At 46.7% G+C, this 21,411-nt stretch overlaps 1 protein-coding gene across 1 annotated transcript in view; it reads left to right on the top strand.

Annotated features, from left to right (window-relative positions):
• The window catches only part of LOC122396021 (LIM/homeobox protein Lhx9), a 441,838-nt gene that overhangs the window by 79,109 nt on the left and 341,318 nt on the right, over nucleotides 1-21,411 (top strand). The window lies entirely within an intron of this gene.

Genomic DNA, 21,411 nt, shown 5'->3' with positions numbered 1-21,411 from the left:
CTAGCTTCTCTGGTCTATCTTGCTAGTAGGCCAGTCTCCAATGGCAAACAATCGACTCGCAAAACCAGTAATTAGAAATATTTTATCACGCTAATGGGAATATTTGAAAATCAGTCAAGCTTCTTTTGTTGAGTTTGAGGTAGACTTAGGTATCTTACTCGGGAATAATAGTTTTCAAGCATTTATTATATTTTGACAAAGAGCAGGTTCAGTCTAACCCACCACAGTGTATTGTAATTACGTTCGTCATTTTCTGAACAAGATACATAGTCCACCTTTAAGATTAAAATTCTCAAGCAATAAGAATCTCGCCTTTGATCGTCGGACGACGACGGAGCGGCGTCCTCGACGATCGAGTACGCCTCCCGAAAAAATTCATATCTCCCTCATTTTGTCGAGCTTTTTCACGGGATCGGGTGCAAAACAGTCTTCAAAACGTTTACTTAAGATAAATTTATATTTCATAAATAATAGCTACTGTAGCTATAAATATAGCTATTGTGCATAGTTCAATAGTCGTCCCCTTGGTCATCTTCCAAACCCTGCACAGTACAGTTCTGTCTTTGGATGGAAACGTTCTGGTTGGTTCAACGAACGTTTTAAAATTGGAACTTCCCCCGAACGGTCTGCGAATAACGACACGACGATCCTTCGGGGAACCTTTTCATCCGCAATTAGGAGCAATCCGACGCTTGTTTGCGCGCGCGGTAAACTCGAAGACGTTGCTACGACGAGGCGAGGGAACGGGCATGCTGGGAGTAAAAGGGAAATGAGAATGAATGTAATAATATATTTAATATTCGCCGGGTCCCTGCCTTCTCCACTCTCGGTATTACAAGTCAACCAATATTCTCGCCCCCGTTCCGAGTGCTCCCTCCCACAGCCTGTCTCCTCCCTCTTTCTTTCTCGAACCGATCTCTCCCTCTAGCTCCTGCTCCTTTACCTTTTGCCATACCCCGTCGCCTTCCCGTTATTCCGCGAACCCCAGTCCCGCCTTCCCTCCCCCGACTTTCAAAATGCACCGACATTATTTCCGTTGTAACCAACACGCGGGGGGTTGGAGCGCCAGACCAGAGGAAAGATAGTGGTTTGCGCGAAACGCTCCCGATCGCCCGAAATCGAAGCGAACTCCGTTGTTTGTATCAACGGGTCCGCCTTCGAAAATTAGGTAGTGGTAATCGGGGCTGGACAATCGTCGCTCGAATTTAGTTCCGTGAAAATAATCAAACAATTTCTATACTGAGTTTCAAAAGCAACCTTCGATAAAAATCTTTCGCTGACAATGTAGTTTATTTTAGTATACGAGATGTTTGTTGCGTAGAGGGGTGTCTTTGAAATTGATGGAATACGCGACGAGATATTCTGACCCATTACGTGCCCCCCGGGAATAATAGTCGAAGAAATAGAAACCGCGCGACGCGTTAATAAAACACGTCCAAGAATACGGCGGCGTCTTCGATCCTCAGCGTTTCGCAATAGAGAAGAGAGCCCGGACGAATAAGGGTGCGGGGGTTGGCGCGCACGAGTGGCGCTGCGTTGGCATCACGTGCCACGTGATATTAGTTCATATATATCGCGGGGGTAAACATGCAGCGACGCAGAGACAGGTCTGCGGGGGTGGGTTTTGAAGGAAAGAGTGTGTGTAAAAGTAGCTGGTCCCGCGAGGCCCTGCGGAGGAAGGGCACGTATTCGATGTAAACTATAAAACGTACCCCGTTTGCGGCCTTCCCCTCCGCTTCCCGCCTTGCCCGACCACCACCAACTCCCCGCAAGCATCGTCGCAGAGTCCTCCCCATCCCAGCCTGGCAACCTGCTCGCTCGCGTAGCATATTGAATCTTATGAATTTGTGGCTCGTGTGGTCGGGGCACCTCCGGGGAAAAATTTAATTTCCAACGATTTCGGGCTTTACGCTGACGTGGGCAGCGCCTCTGCCTGGATCGGCTCGAGCATCTTGTTCGCAGGATCCTCCAATGCCACGCGAAACACGCCTTTCATTATCGATGCTGCTTATTTTTATACCGTCTGCTCGATTTTGGTAATTTGCTATGGGGTTTGTTTTAACGGGGTGGTAGAGATTTGTTTTTACTTTTATAGGGTAACTGTTGCTTTTATTTCCCGGAGGAGAAAATTTACGCACTTAAAAAAATTGAGGTTTATAGCGACAGGGGGAAAATACAGCGCTAGCTTCTATCGCGTCGACAAAGAAATTCAATTTGGGTTGCGATGAAATTTTGATTTGCGGGACGCTTGATAATAATACGCAGCGTTTTACGAGGCATTAGCATAGCCCCGATCGCATCGCGTTTTAACGTCTCTCAGAAAATATGAGCCGTTCTGCGTGACGTTCGCCGCGAGTTCTCGAAAACGCTTCATGAATATAAACACCAGCTGACCACTTGAATTCGATTATATCGCGCGATAAGGCGACACGCGATAGTAAATATCCGGCGGAGTATGCACTTTCTTCGATCGGGTCCATGCTTATGCATCGAAATATTGAATTTCACGTGTCCCGTGAAAATCACCGTGCTCGCGTCCAATTAGACGAAATACGTCCACCTTTGCGCGTGCACGCGATCATTACGTAGCATTACGCTCGCCAGTTTTCGCTCCGTAATTCGAAATTACGAGAAACTTTCTTGTATCGGTGTCGTGGATCGGGAGCATAATGCAAGGCTATCGATAGTTGATCAAGACGCTTCGAAACTCGGCTGGGCAGATTCTATTCACGAATTACGAATGCAAACTTTGGATTCGTTCGTCAATTAGATCTTATTAACTCTGCTTCGGAGTTACGTTTCTAACAACCAATTTTTTTTATAAATAATAATGACTAAGCTAGGTAATTTAGTTTCAACTTTTGAAGACTGTCTTGCCCCTGTTTTGTCACAGCTTTAAGTATACGCGAACCCACCCCCGCGAACTTCCATCGAACGAGACTAGTTTAAACGATCGACGCGCTTAATATTTTCGCAACAAGCGTCGTGCTTTCGGCGCAAATAATAAAATGATCCAACGTAACCTTATTCCGGGCGAAATCGTAATTTTTTACGTTCGCCGGTGTGCTGTTACATATTTAAAGCCGATATATGATCTAATATCGCGCTGTGCGCGATACGCCAGCGACGAGGCTGCATCGCAGGCACGCGCGCCATCCCCTCCGGTTATAAAACAAATCTGTCAAACGCAAAAGCCAGGTGAACCGTTTTATCGTTATCTTCGACGGGGACCGTCGGATGATTTTCCAATTAATTTTTTTTTTTCGCCCGATTGATATCCTTTTCGTCGGATTTTACCAGCGATCGTATTGTTCGCGCCTGTCCAGGGAAATTACCATAGAAATTGGATGAACTTCTCCTGTTTAACAAGAAAGAGCGACACCCGCCTTTTTTCCACGGCGATCGAAATTATATTACGCGGGTAAGCAATAAAGTAAACGGAGTGCCGCGAGACGGATGGCGTTTAGGGAGTGGAAACCAGTCTCCATCTGATATAACTGTAATTGCACGGCCGTTTAGACACGTAGGTAGATATACACCCAATACGTATTCGATGAGCAATAAATCACGGCCTGGCGTGGCTTATTATGACCGCTCGTTTATGTTCGTAAGTTATCGTCGGCGGAAAGATTGTAGAAATTATTGACTTTACTCGTACACCGTGTAACGACCCACCAACACCACCGAATACAACGCAAGCTGGGATTTTCGTTCTCAGCGTGTTCGATTTAATTTCTAAATTACGAGCCTAAAACCATTCGCTGTCGAGGACAGTGTTTAGTGCACTATCAACCTTGCTCCGACCCTCTTTGTCCAGCGATCTCACAATCTTTAGGTTCAGATCGTTTAGTTTTGTACCAAAGATCAATCATTCTTTATTTCTTAATTGCGAATATCAATTTTCTCTTTTAACGATGGAGTTTAAAACACTTGTTGTCGAGAAAAGAAATAAAAACGTGGAGCGGTCCGTAAAGTAAATGCACTTTATATATTTATCTTCGGGAGATATTCTAATAGCGATATTTATAGCGGTTCGCCGAGGTCCACATTTCAATAACGCCATTTCCTTATACGCGTGCAGAGCGTGTCGTAAACTCGGTATAACTTCGACGGTGACCTCAGCACGCAAAAGTAGTAAAAAACGATCGTGTAAACATTAATCCAATATGATTACAATGATCCTCTTACGGGCTGAAATATAGTATAACCGTAAGTGATTCCACCCACGCGTTTGCAACAAACATTTCGAATCTAAAGTACGATCTTGCCAACATTTCATAATCTTTACTATAACACCGTAGAATATCGTTTTGCAATGTTCTTTCTCGCAAACCATTTTTCCCAATTCTATTTTTTGAAACGCAAATAATTCTCCGCGGATTATTACCGAGGTAGACTTTCGTTACGAGGGTTTCGCTATTCACGAAGCTCGTTTCCCCAAATACCGAAACTTTTATCGTTCCTCCCCTGGACTTTTAAACGCACACCATCCTCTCCACTAAACATTGTAAAACACTTTTGTAAGTTTCTGCATTTAGAGAAGGTTCTTTTGCAAATTGAGTGACTATCCCAGCGTGGTCGCGCGAGTATCGTATCGCCGGTCGCCGAGGTCCAGCGGGATGAACTCTCATTTGCGTCGCGTCCCGCGTAATTATATAAATACGAACGATTAAACGGGCCCGCGGGTACGTCGTCCGCAACTTACCATTTATTCAGCGTCGTCTTCCTCGTTACGGATCACAATTTACATGCGCGGCGCAGCGGCGCTCGTAAAATTATTCAGGATTTGTAAATCTTTGAAATTACATTATTACGAGTTCTTATGCGAGCGAAGCATGATGGAAACGAGGTAGCGCGCGCGCGCGTATAAATATTTCACACGTGACACGTAATGAGTGAGCGAGAGTAAAGCTTAAAGTCCTCTTCTGCCCACCCCCTCCCCTTGGCTCTTCGTCGTTCCGGACGTTCATCGCGACGGCATGTCTTGATTTACGCGAGAGAGGCGTGCCTCCACGGAAGCCGCAATTAGTTTATTAATAATTAGTGAACGAGCTGCCGCTCGAATACACGCCGCGGGACTGTGACGCCTGCCGTGAATACGAAGGAACGCGCGACAACGCGTAAAAAAGAAGAAAACCGGCCAGCCACCGGGCCCTGGGGTAAAAACCGCCGCCGAGGCTTGGACCTGTATCGGTTTTTGCGGAATTAGGCGCACGTAGTTAATGAAGATATTATCCGAGATCATTCTACGAGAACCAAACGACTGGATAATTGTTCGATCGCGATATCGTGGATGGGAATCGTTTGGTACAGTATTCCCTCGCTTATTGCATCGATGGGCGCTCGGGGAACAGTAGTGTCGCGTTAGTTGACCGTAGCGCGGGATCGTGTTAAGGGCGGACTTATATTTCTTTCGTGTTTGGTACTATAGTCCGAAGAAAGTAAATCCATCATGTTCAGGGTGAGCTCTAGACTCTGGTCCCCAGGGAATCATCAAAGGGTTAAAACCCTCGCTTGCAAAAATTATTTTAGATAGTCTCCACTGCCCGTGAACTTAGGGAAGCAGTGAAAAAAAAATGGAGGAAGCGTATCTCGAGGATCGCCTCCACGATTACCCTTAGCAGCCAGCGATGACAACCGCCTTCGCCTCTTCCGTTGAGTTTTATTCATAGCGTCGTCCTGCTAATAAAAAACTGCGCATAGGGACATTAAAGTCTCGGTGGATGGCAATCCTAGCCAGCTGGCTGTGGTGTCGACCGGGCGTTTCAGCGCTGACGAGTCGCCGGAAGACAGTTCATCGTCGTACGACCGCGATACTTTGTGCATTCGCGTTAACAAGGTGTGGATTATATTGCTAAAACATACGGGAATATTTACTTGTGTACACGCGCGCGTGACCCCGCGATAGCGGTCGTAAAAAGGGTCGACTCCGGTGCTTCCTTTTCTTTTTTTTTCGCACGTCAGTTTCATACCCCGTCCCTTCTGCTACCTTCTTCTTTCCGAGGCTGTTTTCGTCCCGTTTTATCGTTTACGTACGAGAGCCGGTACCATCCGTACGACCGGGAAAGTACTCGCGTTATGTACCGACAAACTCGAATCGAGTGCGGTTTACGATCGGTTTATTCGCCCGGTGCTCGCAGGATGCGCGTTTCGGGGCTGGCGACAAGGTGTCTCTTTCGGCGATTCTTTATTTCAGCTCGTTCGCTTTATCGCCTCGGAAGTCCTTCGTCTTAATAATTGCCCGACGTCTCGTTCGCTTAACCGAGGAGCAGGGAAGCGGTTGGCATTAGGAGGACCCGTGTACCGCTTCGTGGTCGCACGTTTATCATAGCAATCAAATTATAAAGTTTAATGAGAAGTAGAAAAAGTCAGCGATGGACAGACGCGCCAGTGAAATCAGTCGCGTTGTCGGAAGCAGTGTTTATCGAGGGTCGTGCACGAGGCGTCCGCGCTCATCGATTTTATATTTAACGGGACTTAATTAAACGTAATCGCGGCGAGAAGTTATCGTCCTTTATAAAAGTTGCAAAGTAGTTTTAATAACACGGCGAATATTAATTTAACGGTCAAGTAATTCTTATCGGACGGTCCGCCAGGGTAAACTGCTTACGTCTTCAGACACGAAAGAAGGACCAGGCGGCGGGATATGCAGATGAAAGAAAACTCGTTACAGAGCGACAAGTGCCCGGCATCTTCATAATTATCACATCCAAAGTAATTACAGAGAACGTGCCTTATCCTAACCTAACTAACTCCCCAGGACTATAAACGACTTCTGCGCGCACCCGGATATCTCTTCTTTTGTGTACCCAAGAGAATATTTCAACATCCGACGCCCGTCGAAGAAAGTATTTCGCGAATTAATTGTCCTTGAAAACCCCAGAACCTTTATCACCGAAGTAAATTTTTTTTTTTAAATTGGAGACTCCCGGTGTCAGAATTGCGTTTGGTAGAACTTCTCGTTTCGATTTTGTATGCACAAAAGGAGCACGGTGACTTTTATCATTGAAAGTCTGATCAGTTTCATTATTTTTCGAACGTTCTTCCAATAGCGTCGTCTTTGATATACATTCAATAGTTTTTTTCAGCAGGACGACGCGAATTGGACGTTCAATAGCTGTTTGTACGCGCGTGAAAGTGTCTTATCGTTCTCGTTTAAATAGATGGAAATCTTTTCAACCTGGTATTTGTGACACCTGAATCGGAACGAGGATTAATGGTCAGACGACGCTGGCACGAGAACGGCACGCTTACTGTCGCCCACAGCTCACTTTTGTACAGTCGAGGATTCGTTTCTCGAGCATGTGGTTCGACGATCTCTTTGAAATCGAATTAGTTCCGATCTGCCCGACAGATACCGCGAACGATATCTTCTCTCTAGTACACGATACAATGCTGGACCGAACAGCTTCGTCATTCCGTGCTTATAATACTGCGTCATTAGGCTCCGTTGGTTCTCAATCGGCCAATTTAACCAACAAACGAGAGCTTAACAGTTTGTCCTTTCATCCCTCCACACTGGCGTCCTTTATGTTGCAAGACAGTTTTTTCTAGCTTCGAGAACCTGTACAGAAATCGAAGGGGGTTAAATTTTAGGAAAGTGAATCTCCTTGAAGCTAGCAAAATCGATTGAAATCATTTTTAAAGAGTTACTCCGCCTGTCTTGGAAACCATCCCCTATTTGTCGCGCCTGGCGAGGGATTAATTGTTAATCGGGGGGTAGAAAGTGCAAAATCTGGCACGGAGAATCGCGAATGCCACCAAAGTCGAGTGTCAATCAAATATGGCGACAATCATCTTCGCGACGGAGTGAAAGAGGGGGGGTTAAAAATACACAGCATCAGTGTCAGGCGAGGGTCTGGTTGCTTTGCAAATAATTGATATTCAGATATCAACATCCGATACGGGCTGCGCAGGCAATTCGTTCCCGACGGGTTTTCCAATTATCGTGGACGAGATGTCATTTCGTCATCCGCCAGGCTGCCGCGCCCAAATTCCCGTCAACGAATTTATTCCCAACGCGCTCCTGGACCGCGAACGCATCGATACGTCTTACGGTCGCGTTTCGATCGATATGCAAGGTCGATCACGGGTGAATCTCATACGCAAATTGCGCGCACCAAGTGTGGAACGCGTTCTTATATTCCAGTCATCGTCGGCCAATGTTGCTCGCGCCTTTCGATATCGTAAATTCCGCGCGTGTGTACGGGTTAGTTCCCCGCGATCGGTTTGTTATGAGCAATGAGACTGTCGGAAGGTTCAACGACGATAGGATATTGATGTGTAAGAAACAGGTATATGCTGGGCGTTTCGCGATATTTCAGTCTTGATAACCGGGTACAATTCGAAAGGAGTAAATAGAAGAGGGCAGTATCTTCGAAGACACCTTAAACCGTAAAAAGACTAACAAGGAAAGTCACTTAAGAGTCTTCTATTTCGATAAGCTTGGCAGAAATCATCAATTTTTCTGTTTCGGTAGATGCAGAAATTCGATCGATCTTTTTACGAAGGGTCGAACCGTTCGATGATATCGCGGCTCTCTCTTTCTCTCTTGTTCGTCGCAGTAAACCCTCTTTCTCCACTATTCTCCTTCTATCCGCCTTTCTATTTCTCCCTGTACGAGGCAGACGTTAATTTTCTGGTTTAATAACCAGGCTGCGTTTATTAACGACGCCGCTCCGAAAGCGGGCCAACCGTGAACTCTGGTTATTTGTTTCTTAATTAGAAAGAAAACTTTGACTCGCTCCGAGGCGACGATTATCGTTCCCAACTCCCATTAGAACTCGTTAACGCGGTATTGGAACGATACGTCTCGTGGGATGGCGACTCGATGGCCTTCCGTTTAATAACGGTCGGGGATACGTCGTTTTCGGATACGGCGACTTGCACCGGGAGAAGAAAAAAAAAATCACGAATGATTAACCTGGGTGGCCTAAGTTTCGTTTAATCGGGGACGCGGGACTGAATTTTCCATGCGGCTGATTCAATTAAAGCGGGATCCTTACAGTGCGCGAAAATATGGCTCCATAAAGCTGACCCGGGACTTTCGTGGATTACGGCTTAAATGCAACAATTCGTAAACTTTCTCGTTTACCTGCTGTCATTCTAAATTGAAATATTGTAACGGAACGACGCGCGTTGCTTCGGCCTCCGCTCCACATTATCGAAACAGAAGTTTTAATTGCAAGGAACGGATCGACGAAAGCACGCGCGTCTCGTTCCAAGTTTCGGGAGCAATTTTTGTCCAACAGTTTGTAGGCTGCTTATCTTTATTCATTAACATAGAGTAGTGCCTTGCTTGTTGCAAGAAAATTAGTTCTATTCCGTCTTTCGAGTTGCCAAGTTAATAATACCACGGACCTATGGGTTAGCCTTAGAAAAGTGGGCCGAAAAGATACATTGGATGCAAGGTCTACTCGTGTAGCACGTCTGTGATAAGACTTCCGCTTAGGAATCGGCTGCTCCGCCGGTCTCGTCGCACTCCCACGCTCTGTCGTCGTCCAATAACACGAGCTATTTCGCAGCAACGAAAGGGGACGCGAAAAATGATAACGCGATTGGACGTAAAGCGCCGCGTGGCTGCAAATTGCGAGAGCACAACCTGGACGTGCCCTGGCCCGGGACAGATAACGGCGTTCGATCAGTGTTTGCGAGCTGAGAAAATGCAAAGATCGTCGGGCGTGGAAGGAATCGCGGCGACTTATTCGCGGCGAATATCGCGGTTATGGCTTAATATCGTTCGCTCGTACGTTCTCGTTCCGGGCGGAAGGTGTACCTCGCCCGCGTAAATACGAGCCCGGGAATATAAATAGTGCGAAATGCGCCAGGCGGATTCCATCAGGCCCGATCCGCGCTCGATACGGGGCGAATACACCCGCGAGCAGCGAAAGTTACTTTCCCGTTTCGATTGTTGTCTATGGTCTCGGCAACTGGGCGACCATTTCCCGTCTGTCAACGCTGTTAGGCGCCGAAGGTGAACTTTCGGTAAGGGAAGGTGGTCCACGATGGTAGTTAGATTTTAAAGTCACGTTCATTTTTGAGACATCGATCAGTTTATATTTTCTCATCAGGCGCCAACTCCTGTTTAGAAAACAACGATGCTAGAAAAATTCTGCTAGCCTTTTTTTCATGGTCGGAGGCACGCATGGCGTTGTTGGGTTCATCAGAAATTCGGGCGTCGTACAAATTTCATTATAATCCATTCGAGCGAGCCCGGCCCGTTACGGTTTTTACAGTCGCGCGCGCGTCGATCCGCTTGATTTTGTTTGCCGGTGTAACACTCCGTTGATGGACCACCGTTGATGGGAGCACATCAAACTATGATTTGGTATTTAGTCACCATTAGGGACGCATTAGCACTGATTACACGCGCAGCTACTACCTACGGTGAATCCAGCGTGTACACGTGCATCGCGCACGCACGCGTGTATATACATTAACCCAGATACATCGGAGCTACAGGTCCCGCGTACACTCTCGGCGAGACGCACAAATGTTTGCGCGGCCATAATCGACCGATCCCCCCGTACAGATTTCGCATGAATTCTTCATCCGGCGCGTACTATCTTCCACGGACGTTTCGAGCACTCCCACCGCCCGTAAATCTTCTCAACGCATTCGCGGCGGCTCGTGTAATTTCACGCCACTTTTTTTCACGCGTAACTCGTTACCGTAATTTCTAAATCTAATGTCGCTGCAGTTACGAAATTTTCCATCGTTATAGCGGGGTGTAAATAAATGTCGAAATTCTATCACGCAGAAAACCGAACAATTTCTGATTCGACGCGGTTCGTCTTTATTCAGCTCCTCGAGAATTGAAACGTTTAACGAGCAACTCGGCGCCTCGCGCGAGAAGGAAGCGTCAACGTAGATTGATTAGGATGTCTATCGCGCGCGATTGCGTTCGAAGCGTTCACGCGGTATTTGCTCGCCCGAACGGCAGAATAATTCGAGTGTCATCGCGTCGGGATCCGCGCGTCCATTAACGTCTTTACGGTTCTATCGCTGAACCGACGCGCGTCTACGCGCGAAAGCACCGCGAACCGATGAATCGGCCGAGCGGATCGCGATCCACGCGGTTACAACCAGCCGGTTGACTTGTAAATCACCGATAATATCTCTGTTTGCCGGTTGGAGGGGCAACGGGTAATTATTCCTATTAACATCGCGATATAATTGCCGGTCGTTCGCGGCATGGAAACGCGCTTGTTACCGACAACCGCGCCTACGAGATGATTTTCGGGATTTATTTTCATTAATACTTCTTACAAATTCGGTGAATAATCTACTATAATCGTGGGCCTTCTTTCTGTACGGTCTGTGACTTTCGACCTATGGTCGAACTCCTTAAAATTAGTTATTTATGATTATATGCTCGCGACATTTCGCGCGTATGCAAATAACATTCTGGAGAAACGAGTTTCAATTACACGCCGCGAGGGATCTGCAGATTCGCTTTTTCGAAACACGAACACGTGAAACATGTACACCGCAGGAAACGATTAATTAAGTCGATTATCGGAGAACGGCGCGCGATGCATTTAATTAGGCACGTATAAAGTGGAGGATTTCTCGGCTTCGTTTTCGACGCGATCCGATGGCGAGAATCAAGCGACCGATTAAAAGAATATCAGGATTGAACGTGTACTTGGAAGAATCGCGTAAAAATTGTACGAACGAAACCGATAAACGCTCTGCTCCGCAATCATTGAATATTGTCAGGACTGAATCGAACACGCGTCGCTTTTATTGGGTCTATCTTATTGTTGCATACCGCGGAGAAAGTTCGAACATCGTTCGTGAAAGTCGGAAGAAACTCATTCGACAATCCCCGTAGAATGATTTACTCTAGTGTTGCAATAAACCGCATAATTTTAACGAAAGGTACAAGCCCAGGTAAAGAGGTCATGCGTTGTCTGCTCGAATAAGTTTGTTACCCGTGTCAGCCTTTAACCTTTGCTCGCCGACCGTTCGTAACAGTCGGTTTCTTTGTTGAATGTTGCTCGGTTTGAAAAATTTCGAGTCGATTTGCATGGCAACGCGAACAATGCGAAACGCGTGTAACTGTTAGGATAATTCTCGATTACGTGGAACTCCGCTAGTCGTTTCGCAGGCCGAGCAACGCTTTACGGAGATCCTCGAAAGCCGTTTCAAGATTTCATCGGATACTGTTCCCGAGTTTATCGACGTCGTTGAGCCATCGAGTAGATCGCGACGATTCGCGGCGTTACCGTTGTTATACGCAGTACGGGTAGATTTTATTCCAGAATAACGGATACACACTTTAGATTCGTTCGTAAACTAGCTCGCTGGTTTGCTCGTCTAGATATCGATTTAAAAAAACCGTTAACACGAGAGAAGAGTTATTCACATATGAAAGTTACAAGGTTTTGCGTGGCGTTAGTTATGCACGAGCAAATGTTGGAACGTTTTAAAATGAAACGTGACATTTGAGCGTTTCTATTGTCGGTTCGAAGCTGAATGTTCGGTTTTCGGAATACACGGATCCTAGTACAATGATGTATCGAAGGGGTCAAAGGTGGGTTCGCGCGCAATTCCACGGATCAGCACGTAAAACACACGCGAGCGTATAAGTGCACCCTGCGAGATGCATCTCGCACGCGACTCCAGTATTCGGATCTTCCTCATCATCCACCGCGTTCTCTCGTTCCGTCCTTTTTTTCCCTGTTGGCCGACGGAGGTCACGGGCCACGACTCAACGCTATACTTACCGGCCTCCGAGCTCATCATCTCACAGACATTTCATTATACGAATCAGACAACGGCATCCCACCACCGCCACCTCCCTCGTCCCGCGAGTACACCGACATTTTTATTCTACGACGCGTTGTTGCCGTACCAAAGTCGAAAGACTCGAAGACGGATATAGTAAGACCAGTTTATAATAATTTTCTACGTTTATAACAAGTCTTACAATAGCGTCAGTCGATGAGACTATTCAAACGACTCATCTGGTTTAGTTTGCGGAGGAAAGATTACGCTATGAATAGAAGTAACAGATAAGCGGATTGGCTCTTCTAGAAAAAAAATTCTAAATAACCGACTGTGTCGGAAGATTAACCCTAATCCCACCAGGCTGTGGCTTCGAATCGCGTATCAAGTTTGAATAACTATAGGCTCTGCGAGCGAAGGAGGCTGGGGTCAAAAGGGGTCAAATCTGTAATTCTGTAGACACCTAACATTTTAGAAAGCCATCGTTTCATGAATCCCAGAGTATCGAGAAAAGCACAATTATTTATTGCAATTGCGACGAGAGATAAAATGATCAGTCTATGCCCAGTGCAGAAGGTCTGTAGGATTAGGGTTAAATCGTACAGCGAATCGAAGGAGGTTAAGAACCACTGGTCTAGACAGAAAGAGACGGAGGGAAGAAGAGAACGTTATCCATCTCGCAATCTCCGATAGGCCCGAACTTAATTTCTGATTGGAATTGCTTCACATGACCACCGCGGCTCGCGATCATTATAGCAGGAGAGAAGGCAGCGCCGTGAGATTGGCGTCACGCGTTTTTTCGCACGCGGCGAAAGCCTAGTCCGACGATTCTGGCCCCGATAATTTCGATCGATCGATCGATCCCCGGGGGTTGCCGGGTCGTCGAAAGAATTTCGGAATCGGCACCGCGCGTTTCGATCCAACCATTGCCTCCAGAGCTCTTCGACCATTCGAGATCCTCTGATATTCCGGTCCATGTTGTTGTAATCTACTCTCTCCTTGTTCGAGGTTAAGAAGTTTCTCTCGGTCGAACGATCCCGCGTATGAAAGTTAATTTCCTATTTTCTTTTGCCTCGCACCGCCATCGTTATTAGCTGACGTTTTTAAATCAGTCTATTCCAAATTGTGAACGGTGACCAAAGAAACCTTTACTGTTACCGGTAGTGAAAGAAAAGGGGAACGAAAAATATAATTTCGATCAAGACTGTCAGAGATTCGAAGGCATCCAAGCGATGAATGATTTCAATTAACTTAATTAAAAAACTCATTCTCCATCGTGCAGACGGTACAAAGGAGAAAGAGATGCATCGACAGCTTAGAAAGCTTAATCGGTTGGATGCCCCGTGGACGTAAGATCCGGGATCGAATGCCGATCGATCGGATCCGATCGTCCGATTCCTTTGGCTCCCACGTTATTACGCAACCATTTTTTTTTTCCTTCCCGCAATCAAATAAAGAGCAACCACGTGGTCGACGGGAACGGCCTAACCCACGTAGCCCCGTAATACAAGAAAGGTTTTATCGCCGGCGAGTTGCGTTTCCCTCGTTCGCATTATTCATTCAATTAACTTGCCGGCAGTCGAGGAGTCGCATTTGTCTTCCGCTCTTTCGACTTTCTCATCTCCTCGGCACACTTTCCCGGCCATCCGAGGCGTCCCGCCGTCGAGTTTCCCGTGTAGCCCCCGTCGTCGTCGGGGTGGGAGGCTACCGCCATCAGTCGATCACCACCGATTCAACGATCCCGCCACAAATCAATCGTTAATCAAACTAGAACCGGAGCCCCGAACGAGGACCGAACGACCGCGCGTTCCAGCCGGAGAATCGCAGAGCGCAGCACGACGAGCTGCTGCTGCTCCCCGTTGTTCTCGTTTACTTTTTTTTCTTATCCCAGCGACCCACCCCTCCCGCCGACTACCGTGGCTCGTTCCTCCCCCTCCGCCACACACAGTTTCGTCGTCAAATTGTCGTCGCGTGCGGATTCCCTTCGGGTTTTGGGAAAGACCCTTCCCCCGAGGAAGGCGGTCTCGAATTTCCATACACGCACCGCAGACCGCCGCTGAATATACTCACTTCCGGCAATAGATTTCCTCCCCCCGTCGCCCTCCACGGGCCAACGGTTCGCCCTTCTCTTGGCCGTGTGCGTCGGAACTACAGCGGGATAGTTAGTTAGGGGCTGGAGGGTCGGGGGCGACCGGAGGGGTCGCGCAGTAGCGTACACAATCGGGGCCATTGTGCGCCGTGATTTGTGGGGGTGATTTTTTGACTTCCGCCCCCGGCGGGGGATGGCGCGGCCCATCAACCCTCTTCCTACTCCTCCTCGTCGGTGGTAGCCGAGTCAGGAGATACAGCTAAATTATCGGAAGGCACCGGGTTAAAGGTCGATCGCCGGATTTATTCTCCCCGATGGAAGAAGAAGACTTTTACGGGGGAGCATCGAATTCGGCGACGGAGGTGTGGCACGCCCGAAATTCCCTAGATCGTTTCGTTCCTCCGCGTTCTACGGTTAGAGACGCGGAGGGGGCGGGATTGTTTGCTATTTTACCGGTGGAATATTCTTAAGTCTATTCGTCGAAATCCTCGACGTAGCTGCAACGAGCAACTTTTTGTAACGACTTGCTCAAACTCTAGAACATTGAATGGTCAGTCGAGGAGTGTGTATATATTTTTTTTTGCCTCTTTCTAAAGGTTTTCAATAAACAGGAACTTATAAAAACATTCTTCGCGAAGGTATATCACGATACTCCTTTAACATAAATATTCCTTGTTGTCATGGACAAGTCTCCAGAATAAGGAAAGTGGCCTTTCCATTAAAATTTTACGTTTATTCTAGCTCAGTAGCAGCGACAAGGCTGCATTTCGTATAATTTCACGAGACCATATTACGTCTATTAATAAAGTCTGTTGTTTTCACAAAATACATGTGCGTCGGTGCCGCGGACGAGCGAATGTTTCTGTCCATCTCGCGCGTAATTATGACGGCATAGCTACAAATTTTAATCCCATTTTTGAAAGTGCTCTCTGTCTTTGCGCCGTGCACATAAGCAATATCGTAATTAAGGGAAATGAGCGTCGCGCGTCAGCATAACTCAACGTTACATGGCCCTCTGCACTCCGCGCCTGTGCAGACAAAAGCTTAATATAAATTTATATGCATTATTAACGTGGACTCCTGTCGAGGCACCGTCGCAAAAACACGGGCCATGAGCTCCGCAATTATGCCAAATATTCGGTTCGTAATTATCCGTCAGTGATTCGCTTCTGTTATAATTTTAGCGCGAATTAGCGGAATCCCCGGATATCATTTACATATGTTCACCGATAGAAATTCACCTTTGTACCTGTCAATTTTGTTTAATTATTTCTTAACTGTTTTTTATTGTTTATTTACGAGACGGGAGGACCCCCTTAGTTATGCAATGATATTTTGTTTTCCATCGAATTTTCTTTAGAATCGGAGCGGGTTGCTCAGCTTTACCCTAACAGAATACTATCGAGGGGTAAAGGGAACTCGTGAACCCTCGGTGGAAACGTGGAAAGTCGTTTCTAATTCGATCGGTAGGGCTCGTTTCCACAATTTTCCGCCTAAATATCGTTTCGCGTTTTTCGTTTTCCGGTAGGCGCAATCGTTCAAACAGGAAGTGTCAGTAGCGCGCAACGTGCGATTTCCATGGAAACAGAAGCGACGGCACCGAGCTGTTTTACGAGCCTGTTTTTCGTCTATGCTAATGTACGACTGTGACGATCGTAATCATCTCATCCTCCCACGCTACCCCTCGTCCCCTCATTGCGATATAATCCCACCGCTTCATAGATACTTTCGAGTTCGCAGGCCCCGCTACAAAGTAAGTTTGCACAGATTTAACGAGCCCTCAGCCAGCCACGATTCGTTCGTAATGTTATTATTGTTTTTCCCCGATCGTAAAAACAGAAACTCTTATCAATTCTCCATTCAGATTCCCCTTCTCGCTATGCTCGTTCGGGAATAGTTGACGCGAGGGGCGATCGAGACTAATGGACTCTCTAATGGAATTTTAAATCGTATTCTCTGTACTAATTCTGTCATTATTTGCAAGCAAAGGCTCGTAGTCTGAATTTATCCTTTGGCCACTCGGTAGGTAGAACTATCAGATACACGTGGATATAATAAAATTTGTTGGTTTCGAGGGGGAATGGCATTCGCTGGAGAAAGTTGGCCATTTATTTGCCCGTATAAGAAACACCCTACGCATATTACCGGAGTGGTTTAGATCAGCATCGGGACAACGCCGCGGTTACACCCAAATCGAGGGAAAAATGGGAACGTTCGAAGCCAGGGAAATCGCCAGGGGGAAATGTATCTCTTCGGCGATCTCAGATTTCTTTCACGAGTGTTTTAGATCGATTTATAAGTCAAGTTCCCGAGTCGCGTGGACACGCCTGTTTCGTGCCACGATTCTCGATTTGGTATTCGAGCAGGTCTCCGGGCGGCGACCCCTATTTATTCAAGAACGTTTCGACACCTTCGAGGTACTTAAGAGTCTCTCACGGCCGAGAGTCGAGAGCTCAACGTGGATCCCGAGGGGACACGGATCGTCTTCGAAGAAATAAATCTCGTCCGTTCGATCGCGAAATTACAAACGCGTTCTTTCTTCGTTCATGATTCCGCGCGCTACAGGAGCGCAATATTTTCTTGGGGGATGAGCAAAAAGTTGTAATAAGGAAAGCATCGCGTCACGTATTCTTACGAGGTAGCCCAGATTTTTATGAGGAAATTTCATTCGCCTATAAAGAACTGCAATAAAGAATTTACGAAAACGCAGGAAATATAAACAGGAGCGCGCCGCTAAAGTCTTCCATCCATTTTTTTATCGTTGCAGATATCGTGCACTCTGTTCGAATAATTGCTACAAATTTTTCGGATCAAATCATATCTAAATAAATTTGATCTCTGTTTAAAACTATTTCTATTTGAGAACGCAAACAGCGTAGGCGTAGTATTATTTGAAAAATGATTCGAAACCACCCGGTTCGACGGCGAGACGAAAGATAATGGCGCATGAGCGGGGCGACAAAAGAAGGTTACAAGGATTGCGAGCGGGTCACGCGAGTCGTCGGTTAAATAATGCGGAACTAATGACGGGGGCCGATTGAACGTACAACGAATTAGTTATTCTACATGCAAATCCGTGATCTTTTTGTCGCGGCGGCCGGGCTAAAGCGACGATCATGATCGAAATCCGAATCGGGCGAGGGCGTTAACGCTGGAAGCTATCCGGCCGGGTCACGAATTTACGATCGTTGCGCACCTCCATGGATGATGGAAAAAAAATACACGCACCGGGCGGGTGGGGGATGAGACACAGAAACAAAAGGGCGACGGCGTTGACGGACGAGAGACGAAGAGTGCCAGAGTGACAGAAGAAGAGGCGGGAAAACGTAAAAGCTGACAGAGTGGGTTGGAAAACAGAGGCAGAGGGTGGGGAAAAAAGTATTTGTGCGCGCGACACCCGGTGGGGAAAAAAATCCTGACAATGTGGTCGAAGAACGACTCCGGTTTTGGCGATTTTTTATATCGATTCGATCGAGCGGTAATTTTTGCTTATATTATTTTATCGGATTATCGGGTCTGGGACCTGTACACGCATGTGTGTTTTTACTCGTGTAATAAATAGACAGTTTATCACATAATCCGAAACTCTGGTAAAGTGAAATTTGTTTGCGAGACATTTCATATTTATATGGGGTAGAAGGAAATTGCTGAAATTCACAAGTTTCTTTTCCTCGTCGTTTCAACTCGAGCTACATTTTGTTTTAGATCTTTGCGATCAAGACTGCTCGATTTTCTAGTTGAAAACGCGGAAAAAAATGCAAACAATCCGGGGGTTGAAATTTTGACCGATAGCAATACTTCCCCTTGGTCGTGTTCCGGTGGCGGGGGATGTAAAAATGCCAGAGACACGCGCGAAAATAAAAATGATTACGTACCCCGTGCGACGGACGTACATACGTGCGCCGCGTGATAGCGTCGCGTACGCGTACACGGCGTTTATGCTCGCGCGTACAGATATTGGCCGGGAGAGGCGGAAGGGCGACGGACGGGCTGGGCTCGAATGGGGGTCGAGGGTGAACGCGGGGAGCCGTTACCGCGATGTTTTGTAATTTAAATTAATTGAAAAATATGCACTGTGTGCGTTGTCCGATCGCGCTCGTGTCGCCGGAGCGAAACGGCGAACGAGACCCGCGAAAGCCGGGCGAAAAAAAGAGCGAGAGAAGAGCAGACTCAGGGTGGAAGGAGAAAGTGGCGCGGGGGTTGAACGGGGATGGCGAACGCGCAGAAACGCGGGCAGCTCGACCTGCATCGCGGAATCGAGAGGCGTGCAGGTACACCGCGGGGCCAATCATTCGCGCCGCTCGGCCAATAACTTATTGGTTTTTCACGTGCGATTTGATTCATTATCATTCCGTTATTTATATTTGCTCGGCCTGCTGCGGATTTCGGGGATTTGCCGGCCGGCGGGGGCCAGCAACGCGAACCAGAGACGAATCGGGGGAGGGAAAAAAATGTGTACGCGTCGCCCCGAATGGAAAGGGTGACGCCACCCCCGCACGCGGATCGTCCATTATTTTTTACTTGATCTTTTTCCGCCCTAGAGTTTCCTTCCTCTTTCGAAGAAATTATCATTACTCTGTTACAATATTTCATGTAAATATTTTGAAGCGTCCAACTTCGAACTTGTCAATTAGGATGCATTTCTGATGCACCGTATCTTGGAAGATACCTACACAGCACGTTTCACGATTCTTCTCCGAGAAGTGGACTCGCGAGACTGAAATTTACGAGCGAAAGTAATTCAGAATCGTTTCCCTCGACGTTGGTGTTAATTATACTTCATAATCCATTCTCTTTGTTGCCGGCTGAATTTGTTCTCTCCGCGATGGCGAGGCTCGCTGGGCGTTCGGTATTATCCGAACGTCGACTGGTAACAACATTCAGCAAAGCGTTGGTTAGGTGGGACTTTTTGCTTACGACCAGAGGAAGTTCTCGAGTTACGATTATTGTTTCGTCTAAGACTTCCGAGGCCCCTTATAAATATTCATCGGTTCGCTTTCAAGCAGCAATTGTTTCCAGCGTACATAATTCCGCGATTTGTGGACAGAGTCGAATTACTGAAAGGGGTCCATTGTTGGTCAGGCCTCTCTCCTCTGATAATGCTGCCCATTCACCAATGGACCCCATACGGTTCGCGAGTATTCTCGTTTTCTCTTGTCCGCTAGTTATTCCTTTTTGTACGCCTCGTTTCTTGTTCGCGAATCGTGCTGGCATTATACGCGCTAAAAGCGAACTTCGCGAAAGTCGTAAAACGTCTCACGGAGGAAAGGTTTCCCAATTATGCTTTGCGAAAACCTAATTTTTTTCGTATCATCTTTGCGTATGATCGATAGTATAAAACCAAGGCACCGGTGTACGATGGTAGAAATCCACAATGACGAGCAAAATCTTCCCCGAAGTATATGTTTTCGCGTTATTATTCATCGTGCTGTGTTTGTCCAACGAAAACGTTTATCGAAGTTTGTGCATAAATTAATTACGGTGTTTTAGTACAAGCGATGTTATCAAACATCGCGGGAACGATGAATAATATAACTCATTTATATGTGTTTTTAATATGCGTTAACGAGCTATAAGTAAGTTAAACATTTGAGAGAAAATTAGAATTAATAATTAACGCTTCACTGCTGTTTAATATGTTGATTATCAGCGGCTTTGTACTCTATTGGAGGTTTCGATCGTTGGAAATTCATAATGTACTGATGGTAATTTGAAGCGTTTCCGCATCTTGTTCTATCAGCGTCATTAACGAACTTGATTCTTTGTTATATGCTTGAAAGGTGTTATGGGTAAATATTATAAACAAATCGTCGACCGATGAGGATTAATAATCCACCGGTCCAGTCTCCGTTACAACCGAATCTATGGACAAGAGGGATGAAAACATCCCTCGTTCGATGGTCGTTGCAAAAAAAAAAAATCAATTTTACATTCGCGGTTTGGTTGCACAATCGTTGGGGCGGAAATTATTAATGAAGACGTTTCGAGGGTGGTTGGTGCTCCGCATTCGCGTCCGCCCTGGCAAGTACAAGTGTTATTCGCTCGGTGTTTCGCACACATAGTTTGCTACGTGCGCGGAAGTCATCTCCTTCTGGGGGGCTACACATCGCCAGCCGCCGCGAGATAGACGCCGCGCAGTCGTAAGATCGGACTTCCACGAAGCCGCGTTTCCTAATTAATTAAAGTAATTAAGACCCGGCCGAGTTATTGCTCGGACGTCCGCGCGATGCCGCGTCACGAGCGTATTACGAACCGCGGAACGAGCATAGCAAGCTCGTCTTCGAGCGGTGCACCGGGTGTCCCTGGAGTTTTCCACTACCGAAACGATGTTTAATTTATTTTAATTTGTCATTCAAGAACACCCCTTGAATTTTTTCATTCGCGATCGAATAATTTTTTACTCTAACTCTACTTTAAATCCCCAAGACTGGCACGAATTATGGAAATAAATATTCCCAGCAAACTGGACGAAAACGGCTGACAGACTAACGGGGGACAACGGATATTTGCTCGAAACGACGTCGTTCATCGACAGTCATGATCAAAAACACACGGGGACACGCCGTCCAGCCGTATTTCCTTCCGGTGCT

This window comes from Colletes gigas, unplaced genomic scaffold, assembly GCF_013123115.1.
Source record: "Colletes gigas isolate AHSC1104 unplaced genomic scaffold, ASM1312311v1 Colletes_gigas_Sc00006, whole genome shotgun sequence".
Classification (NCBI taxonomy): Eukaryota; Metazoa; Arthropoda; class Insecta; order Hymenoptera; family Colletidae; genus Colletes; species Colletes gigas.
This window is presented reverse-complemented; position numbering and strand designations above follow the sequence as displayed.